The 10,177-nt window shown below is 39.1% G+C and overlaps 1 protein-coding gene across 11 annotated transcripts in view; it reads right to left on the reverse strand.

Moving 5' to 3' along the window:
- Positions 1-385: 385 nt before the first annotated feature.
- The window catches only part of LOC135202561 (uncharacterized), a 356,003-nt gene continuing 346,211 nt past the window's right edge, over positions 386-10,177 (reverse strand). For 3 of the 11 annotated variants that reach the window (XM_064232050.1, XM_064232045.1, XM_064232049.1), the window contains exon 7: positions 386-642. The gene's annotated coding sequence lies outside the window, so the exon portion shown is untranslated. The remainder of the gene's footprint in view (positions 643-10,177) is intronic. The other 8 variants (XR_010311764.1, XR_010311763.1, XR_010311762.1 and 5 more) reach the window with 5 other exon arrangements.

The following is a 10,177-nucleotide window of genomic DNA, read 5'->3' on the forward strand; positions in this document are numbered from 1 at the left end:
TTTCTCGGTATTCTTCCTTCGATAATTATCATTCATGACTTCCCGCTGTTTGATTAGACTCGCACTCATCTTGCCGCAATACCTTTCCCTTCTTCGAGGATAAAATAAAACCCTTTTCTTGAGTGTCAATCTTCTTAGTTTGTTGTCAGAAATACCCAGGAAACCTTTGAGCGTCGCAAGGACTACTGCCCTGTCGTCCGAGGAAAGGGGAACAAAACCCGGTTTTCTCATGGACAGGTTATTCATTTCCAGTTTCTGGTTGATCTTCTCACTACCTGACGATTCTGGATTTGTTCACGCATCAATTCTAATTAAGTTTCATTCCTTCTGACGAAGGGGACGGTAGTTCTCGTCAAGCTCAAGGATTTGTAATGTATTTTTACCAATATATTAAAATTGACACTTCATTCAAAACGGGCTTACTCTTAACCCTTCCAACTCCAACATCAGGCGCCCATTGATGACCTGTTCCTCTTCCCTTACCCTGATCTGTGGTGATGAGTCATCTTCGGGATGGCGGACTCGTGATGGTGGGAGCGGCCGTGTGAAGCGTTACCGTGAGTGTGATGAGAGACGCTGACGGAGCCTCCAGTCTCTCCCCGCTGGACTAAGCATGACTTGGGCTTCGGAGACGAGCTGTACCTGCAATGATACCCACATATATCACTGAAGAATCATGACTGCACAAAATTTGATAAATGAATCCACGATTCCGTTTGAAATAAAGCAAATTTCAAGTTTCTATATATCAAATAAATGAGGTCATTGTATTCTAATCAAACAATAGAGCTTTTTATTATGAGTATCAATATTATTAATATAGACAAGTAACAACCATAAATACTTTAGTCAATAAAAGGAGTCAAATTTTACGGCGACATCATCATATGCACAAGTGTCTCTGCTTTAAAAACCCTACCACCCAAACGAGAAATAATCGCACATATCACTATGAATGAAGCACTGCCGTTCGATATATATATATATATATATATATAAATATATATATATAGAGAGAGAGAGAGAGAGAGAGAGAGAGAGAGAGAGAGAGAGAGAGAGAGAGAGAGAGAGAGAGAGATACCTTGGCAAATCTTAGTTACACAAATGAAAACTGCAAATCTGGCTGGGCAAGACCGAGGAATTCGCAGGCTGTGTAAACTTCCACAAATGGATTATATGCGAGATTATTCATGGAGTCTTTCGTGAATCTTTAGTGTTTTTTACTTCTGAACAGCAAGAAATCTACTTCAAACCGACACCTAACAAAAAAGAATAAATAAAAATATATAAAAAAATAAATAAAAATATACTACGTTCTGGATGCCACCACACAGCCAGAGAATGTTGAAAGAGCACGGAGACAAAACCAAAGATTTCCGCTCGTTTGATATGGAAGAAATAAAAAACAAAATAAATACGACTAATCAACAGCATACGAAAACGATGACGAACACATGAAAGAGACGATGCCTTCTACTCATTCAAAGCGAATCACGAAAACAAACAAACGAGTAAACAAAATTATACAGGGCCAGGATCAAATTAAGCTCCCTCAGTCCGAGTATGTTTACACTGTACTGTACTTTTCTCACAGCAACACCGGTAATCTTTCACTAGAACTGAAAACAGCCGCGCACACAAAGGAAGGCAATCGCCGTCGTAAAGAGAGAAGCAGTCGGCAAACATCTGCTGCAACCAGCCCACCTCACAGACGCAAGTGTTCCATTAGAATTATGTGCAACATAAACCATAATGCTAAACTGTTGTTAATCGTTGATGCAACGAAAGCGGGTCGAGGCGAAACAGCCTGAAAGGCAATTTCACGCCGTGGCAAGTAAGCGATTGACAGAGATCTATGTAATATAATGCAAACTTTAGTTTGGGTTCGTAAAAGTGAGAAAGGGGTGAGCGATGTAGAACTAAATGGAAAAATGTCTACACAAAATTGACCTGCAGATAATCATGTCGATATTAATCAACGCTTACTGCGAGAAATCAGTTTACATTTGTTTCTGCCTCAGAGAGAGAGAGAGAGAGAGAGAGAGAGAGAGAGAGAGAGGAGAATTTTTCCTCCATTCCCAATCAGTGCCGTTCTTTAGGAGGAAACACGAAATGAGATGAATAAATTGCTGGGAGACGGAACGGAGCAGATGACCTAATTTTCGAACAGGGCGACAGACAGACAGACAGAGAAGACCAACTCTGATTGAAAGAGAATAATTTCGCAGAGAAAATTTCAGTTCATCAATGCAAATGGAATCATATTCCTCACTCAATCAGGAAAACTATATAAAGCAACAATCGATAATCATACAAACTTGAAAGACCGACCAAATCATCTAACCTCAGGCGCACTCATGATTATTCACATCAAATGACTCATGAATCTGGAGGCTGCGCATTATACAGTACTTGATCAAGACCTCAAATAGCTCTTGAAACGTTAGTCACGTGATTTCGCTGGAAATCCGGGTTCATGCTGGGTGGGAGTCCTCATGTAAATGCCATTCAGAAGCTTGAAGAGTTGAAATCATAATGTAAGACACTTTCTAGCAACCAAGTTGATTTTAAAATCCTGTACGAAATACCTGAGTAGTCACGACTTGCTTATCATTTGGCGCTCAAAAACAGTAGCTCCTTTTACAAAAACTTTCAAATATCAAGAAATAACCACCATAAAGTAGGGTGTAATGTTTACTCAATTTTCCCATTCGTACTAACTATGATTGTATTCATTTTCCAATTCGTACCAATTATGATTGTACTAATTTTCCAATTCGTACTAATTATGATTGTACTAATTTTCCAATTCGTACTAATTATGATTGTACTAATTTTCCAATTCGTATTAATTATGATTGTACTAACTTTCCAATTCGTATTAATGATGATTGTACTAATTTTCCAATTCATATCAATAATGATTGTACTAATTTTTCAATTCATATTAACTATGATTGTGCTAATTTTCCAATTCGTGCTAACTATGATTATACTAATTTTCCAATTCATATTAACTATGATTGTATTAATTTTCCAATTCGTACTGACTATGATTGTACTAATTTTCCAATTCGTATTAACTATGTTTGTAATAATTTTCCAATTCGTACTATGATTGTAATTTCCCAATTCGTACTAACTATGATTGTAATTTTCCAATTCGTACTAACTATGATTGTACTAATTTTCCAATTCGTATTAACTATGATTGTACTAATTTTCCAATTCGTACTAACTATGATTGTAATTTTCCAATTCGTACTAACGATGATTGTACTAATTTTCCAATTCGTACTAACGATGATTGTACTAATTTTCCAATTCGTACCAACGATGATTGTGAACTACAAAATCAAAATTCATTGTCAATGCTGATAAGGAAGATAAAAGCAGTACAGCAGAAAACATCTATTCATGAGATTGAAATTAAAATTAAAAACCTACAAGTGAATATCTATTTAAACAATAATCCGAGGGGGAACTGATAAATATGTTTCTTCCATATTTTACTTCATATCCAATCTTGACGTCCTGATGACTAACATGCGGAGTTGCTTCAGAAAATCATTTAAAAATGTCTTCTACCCAGAGACCCTCAAGAGGTCATGGTCAAGGACAGCGGAACAAAAGAACTCGGTGACGAGAGATCTCCTTTGTTATGTTCATCAATAATCATTCCATGATAAACTTGTACGGAAAAAAAATCGTTAGAACTCGAGTGATGTTGCATCGTCGTCATACTCGTATGCATGAAACTCCGCCCCGTCAGTTTACACGACGTAACAGCACGCCAAATATTTTTCACGTTAGAAGTGGTTTAATCTCTCTCTCTCTCTCTCTCGTGACTTGAGCCCCATCTACACGGTCGAGCTTTGCTCGACGAACGGTGTTCGATGTGACGTTAGTAGCGGGAAAGTCAGAACTTTTCCCGCTGTATCTGTGCTCTGACGTCACATCGAGCCGAGTTCGTAGAGCAACGCTCGCCCGTGTGGACGAGGCTTTAGCTACGTTACGATCACATTATCAGATTTTGTTGGTAAAGTAACAAACATCATAATCTTGTACGCATTACTGAACTGTGACAAACGTTATTAGGGCATAAAGGAAGTAACGGCCATATGGATCCCACAATATTAGAACTATTACAACATTTTCCACGTGAAAGGTGTGAAATACAAAGGAAATCTGACCATGAATACGAGCAACGACACAATAGTTTATAAGGTGCTCACGCATTTTAACCTTATGTGGCAGGAATTCAAAGTAGACTACTATCATAAATGTATGTGTTTTTTTTGTATATATATATATATATATATATATATATATATATATGTATATATATATCTATACACACACATATATATATACATATATACATACATACATAACTCTATACTCAGTTTATATAAATAAATATAAATAAATATATATAAACTGAGTATAGAGTTATGTAATGATGATAATTAAACCACAGCGTGGAATACCTTTCGCCTCTCAATTCTAGACATTCACAAGCAAAGAATATAAACATATAACTATACTCTGTTTTTTTCCATCTGTCCATTCGCCTGTGGTGTTTTTGTATGGTAACACTGCGTCCCGGGCTTTCGATACTTACATTCAGCTTACATTTAACAATAATAACAATATCCTATTTCGAATATTAACGGTGTAATTCGGATACAGTAAATTATTAAAACACTTTTCAGTTGCAAATGTACTCCCAGATATCCTGTTATTTACCTAAAACTTACACATAGCGTAACTATCTAAAGCCCGGGACGCAGTGTTACCATACAAAAACACCACAGGCGAGTGGACAGATGGAAAAAAACAGAGTATAGTAAAATAGGTTTACTAGAAAGAAAAAACTGAAATTAGAGGAATATAAACCTCTAATGAATACAAAGGTCATCACATAGGAGGTTGAGATTCAGTTGAAGATTAGGTGTATTGGATGAATTGGATGAACCCAGGTGCTGCTGGATGAACTAAGGACATAAACAAGTGGTACTGTTAACAATTAATCTTAACATCTCACTTGATCTCCATAGAACATCCTGTGCACAAAGGGGTCAACAGTACACAGACATGGACTTGGCCTTTTCATTTGGTAACTATTAATGCAGATTATAACAGTTACATCAAGACAATATTAACAATATTGTTACCCCATATCATACAATCATGTGACCAATTATTCTATGTGACTTTGCACTAAGGGGTACAACGAGGGCATGATTCTTGTAGCCTGTTGTAACTGAACATTTGTGTTGATTTATTCCGACACCATTTCCTTATTTGTCTGGTCACAATAAAACGGATGTCTATAGATGTTTATTTCCTAAAAAAAATTTATTCTGTTGAAGGACATTTTCTATACGAGCTGTTTTTGGTGGTTATATGAAAAGACAACTACATTTACACTGATTCCTGTTATACTGTTCGATGAATTCAAAGACGGGGAAAGTATCCAATCTCTATAGAGTGATATGCCGTTTGTAATCCAGGAATTCAGGACTCCTGATGTGTAAAAGTCTTGAATGAAGAGAAAACAGATTTTCATTTTAATACGATGTTCTGAAAAATAACGAACGTCATGAGATATGGCTTTTCTATATATACTAAGTATACAACGAAACGACTCACGTCTAAAAAGAATGTCTCGATAGGCTAAGTACTAACCATCTTTCCTATTTCTAACGTGACTGATGGGGGGGGGGGGGGATGAGTAAGGAACTCAATGGAAGAATAAATCAACATAAATGTTCCGAAGTAACAAATGAAATGAATCAAGTCCAGTGTGTAAATTCTCTCAACCCAACTGTGCACTAGATTTTCCAAAAAGATTTAAGAGGATTTGTCAGCAATTCTACGTAGCTGATGCCCTCGGCATCTCCTTGTTTAACCTTCTACAAACGAAATGCTGTCCACTCATTTTCTTCCATTCTTGAGCTAGACATTCCCGTTCTGAACGTGTCCCCTGACACCGAACCGATCTCTCTCTCTCTCTCTCTCTCTCTCTCTCTCTCTCTCTCTCTCTCTCTAGACCAATTTGTCAGGCTCGACGTACCAGACCCAGGGCGAAGTTTCCGGAGGCGGTGAGGACGCCGAGTCAAGGGAGGATCCCGCTCCGCCAGACCATCCTTCCTTCTTTCCCATTCCTAGCCTTAGTCTTACTAGGTTCCTATCCAACCTCGCTGAGGAGGAAAGGTGTGGGAGATAAAGGGGAGATCTAATCCCCTCATCCATGGAAACTCATCCTCAATCTCAGACATCCATCTTTGCAACGGCCCCTCTCCCTCCCCTCTCCGTGCAGCCGCCATCCTTCTAACAGCGATTTTTATCTGAACGAGTTTTCTTCCTCCGCCTCCCAGCCATTCATTCAAGGCCTTCAGCAGAACCACCACCTCCAGCGCCCGCCCAGCCCAACCTCCCTCAACATTCTCGACGTTTCCACTACTTTTACTACTCTGGGGATCAAAAGGAAGAGGAAGAGGCAACACCTCCACCATCTTCAGACCTGATTTGCCCAGAATTCCTGTATGCTTCTTTCCTTCTTTCTTTCCCGGTTATGAATATCAGGCCAGGTCTGGGATTTGCCCTCCAAAGGTGATGAAGAGCGAAGAGAAACATACGATTGAGGGTTATAAGATTCGCTCTCTCTCTCTCTCTCTCTCTCTCTCTCTCTCTCCCCTCTCTCATCTCTCATCTCTCTCTCTCTCTCTCTCTCTCTCTCTCTCTCTCTCTCTCTCTCTCTCTCTCCTCTTTCTTTAATCTCATTAATCTCGTCCTCGCAAAATTTGGGGCTCACGATTATCACTTTGATGTCAAACTTCATTACCATATTTCTGCAATATCATCAGATTTTCTCATTATAATGCGACCCAGTTTTCTTAAAGCATTTCTATTCTACGTATTTTTCCAACGTTTTGAAATTTTTAAGTATCATAATAATAATAATAATAATAATAATAATAATAATAATAATAATAATAATAATAATAATAATAATAATAAAGTAGGGACTATTAAAGCAATTCCAACAAATTTCCCAAACCATGAATAATGTAATAAATGTATGGATAACTGTGCAACTTCAGTGGCCAAACTCTGCTGTGAGGAGACCAAGGCGGTACAGGTTCACATGCCTGACAAAGTAATGTTACACGAAACAGGAAACAGATGGGAAGTATAAATAACTCTCGGCTCCCAGCCTCCCACAATCGAGCAGCGATATGGAACGGACCGATCGTACTGATAAGACTCCCTTATTCCAGTAACTGAAGAATCGCGATTGCTCCTAAGAGCGGCGACGCCAGGAGTCATATCCGCTGAAAAATAAGCGGGTTGCGACCTCCCCACAACGAAGAGATGAAACCTTGTTACAAGTAGGTGCTGACTGATTTACGACACGGAAATCCTTTGATTCAACCATTCTGTCAAGAGGAGCAGAGTGTGATGAGCACCTGATAAGAGAGAAGGCCTCCATACAAGGATGGAAAAGCCCCAAGTTTATTTGAAGAAGCCGCTCAGAAAAGTACAAGTTAGGCAGATTCAGGCTGACCAGTGAACTGATCCTTATAACACATTTTACTGTGGTGTTCTAAGCCAAAATGATTTACACTACCAGAGACTTTATTGGGAAATATCTTTTCTTTCTTTCTCTTTTTCCTCTTTTAAATATTCAGCTGAAAACCAGTATGGATGGAGGAAGCAGACTAGAAACCTAAGAAGGTTCTATAGGGAACTCAGCTCGCAATGAGAGAGAACAGTTATATGAAAAGGTGATAAATAAATATGAGGGATCAGGAGACTTCTGCAAAAATCAGGAATGAAGTCACTCCTCGTTTCAACATTTGGAGATGCAAAGATTTCACAACTACACCAGTTCAACTACTCCACACTTCAGTTGTAGCCATGAAAAACTCCGAGCAAACTGAGTAGTATTAAAACTGAAGCCATTTAAAATCACATTGTTTCCAGCAGCAGCAGCAGCAGTAGTAGCAGCAGCAGCAGCAGCAGCAGCAGCAGCAGCAGCAGTAGCGCTGCAAGCAAAAACTCTAGAAAAGAAGATTGCAGAGGACATTTGTCGTTGTATTACATTTTGTGCAACAAACATAATGAACTTTCAACTTCGCATCCACGCTGCAAGTCAACCTTATTAAGAGTTGGCAAAATAAACTTGACTGATGACATAACTACCCAAGAGTTTGAGCTGACAGTCAGCACCGGAAGACCAACGAGAACAGTACTTCAAACAAGCAATAAGGAAAGAGTTCTAACACTTAGTTAGTTGTAACAACGTCATCCCGAACCATTTTCGAATATTTCTGCAGGATACAAACTTTTTGAGAAAGAGAGAGTAGTAATATTACGCAAATGCTTTTCAAAAGTCAATTTCTAATCAAAATGTGTCACTGACATTTAAAAATCACTGAATTTTAAAACCGCATGTTTAAATGTCAATCAAAACGCAAAGGCAAATGCTGGACCGAATAACTATCATACTTAAGAGTTTTAAAAGGGTAAAGCTTCATTCCCAAAACCTACTTCACTCATGAATACGAGCCAGGTCATTGTGCAATGATTCTGCAACCAGAGACCTAGGGTCAGAGAAGGAACAACAACTAGAAGAGAGCATCATCAGATACTGCAATCACTTTACTCTTCAAACTTTGCCACACGTCACTAGTGCAGACAATAAATAGCAAAAGGTAAAGGACACTCCCTTGAGGAACATTCTTTGGTTCTGCCAATCAAAAATTCACTTCAAATATTAATAAAAGATCCACCAATTCCCAATAATCTTAGCTTGTAGAGAGTGGTTCATGATTCATATAGTCAAAGACTGTACTAAAATCTAGACTAAAATTTCCAAGTTCTTTACAAAAACCCAACTCCACTGCTGATAGCACAATATCCTCTTCAATAAACCAATAAAAACAGTTGGAGAGCAGCTTCTCAAAAACCATATAGATAAAACAGGGGTCGGCTACATGACTTCGTCTTATATTCTGAGGAGCATGAGGACGGACTTAGCTTACGTGATAGACCTACGTTGGCTGTCCTCCACACAGAAGGACCACTTGTAAGTCCAACTAGTCTTCTGAAAATAATAGTAAACTTAGGACCCATGAAATCAGCAGTCTTTTTGCAAAAGATGACAAAGACCCCGTTAGGCTTTATGCCACCACAATTGTCAACACCCACAAGCAAAATGTTGACTTCCCTAGACCAGGAGGCTACTGAATACATCTTAGGCCCAGGAAAGCATGACTGAGGCAAAATCAAAGACTCACCACACTGCTTGCTCACAATTATTTGGAGCCACATGCTCTGACTTCTGTTCCGGGCAATGCACAACAGTTCCATCAGCTTCTACAAGATGAGGCATGTTTGAATCAGCTCCAAAGAGTGATGACTTGAGAGTACACCACCACAAGCCTCGTCTACTTCATGAAGATCATTCAGATCTGTATGAATACCATTACCAAACAACTGAGTGCACACAACCAGTATCCGAAGGTACCAGTGTTTTTTTTTTTTTTTTTTTTTCTTTTTTTACGTCAAATTTTTCCGATTTTTGCTCTCTCTCTCTCTCTCTCTCTCTCTCTCTCTCTCTCTCTCTCTCTCTCTCTCTCTCTCTCTCAGGAAATTCATGCTTACAAATACTAGCTAATAACAAGCACTTTCCGTAACTACCATATGAATATTAATATGTTACCTAAGGAATCTTTCACGCGTGGCAGTGATGAATTTGCATTGGTGGCCTTTCTTGTTGATGAGCTTTTAAAAAAGCAGCCCCCATTTTCAAAACGAACAACTGTTGCTGTTCTCACTCGTTCTGTGACAATCGACGCAACAAAGCAAGATCGGAGAACGGCCGCCGCCACACGTCACGTATCCACATTATTTTGGCGGTGCGGTTTGTCGAGACGCCATGCACGTGTGGTTTCCCGTGTGGGGCAATTGAACCTTTTATATGTTTCCGCATGCGGCGCAATGAAACTGGGCTCCGTGCCCGTGCCGCTGCCGCTGCTGCTGGTGATTGGAAGCTAATGGCTATTATTTGGGCCTGGCCTGGGCTCTATTATGGTCCCTTCTTTTTCCCGCCGCTTACTCCTTCCTTCCCTTGTTATTTCAAAGATGGCTTTGCTGCTGGTTGGGA

This window comes from Macrobrachium nipponense, chromosome 30 (assembly GCF_015104395.2).
Source record: "Macrobrachium nipponense isolate FS-2020 chromosome 30, ASM1510439v2, whole genome shotgun sequence".
Classification (NCBI taxonomy): domain Eukaryota; kingdom Metazoa; phylum Arthropoda; class Malacostraca; order Decapoda; family Palaemonidae; genus Macrobrachium; species Macrobrachium nipponense.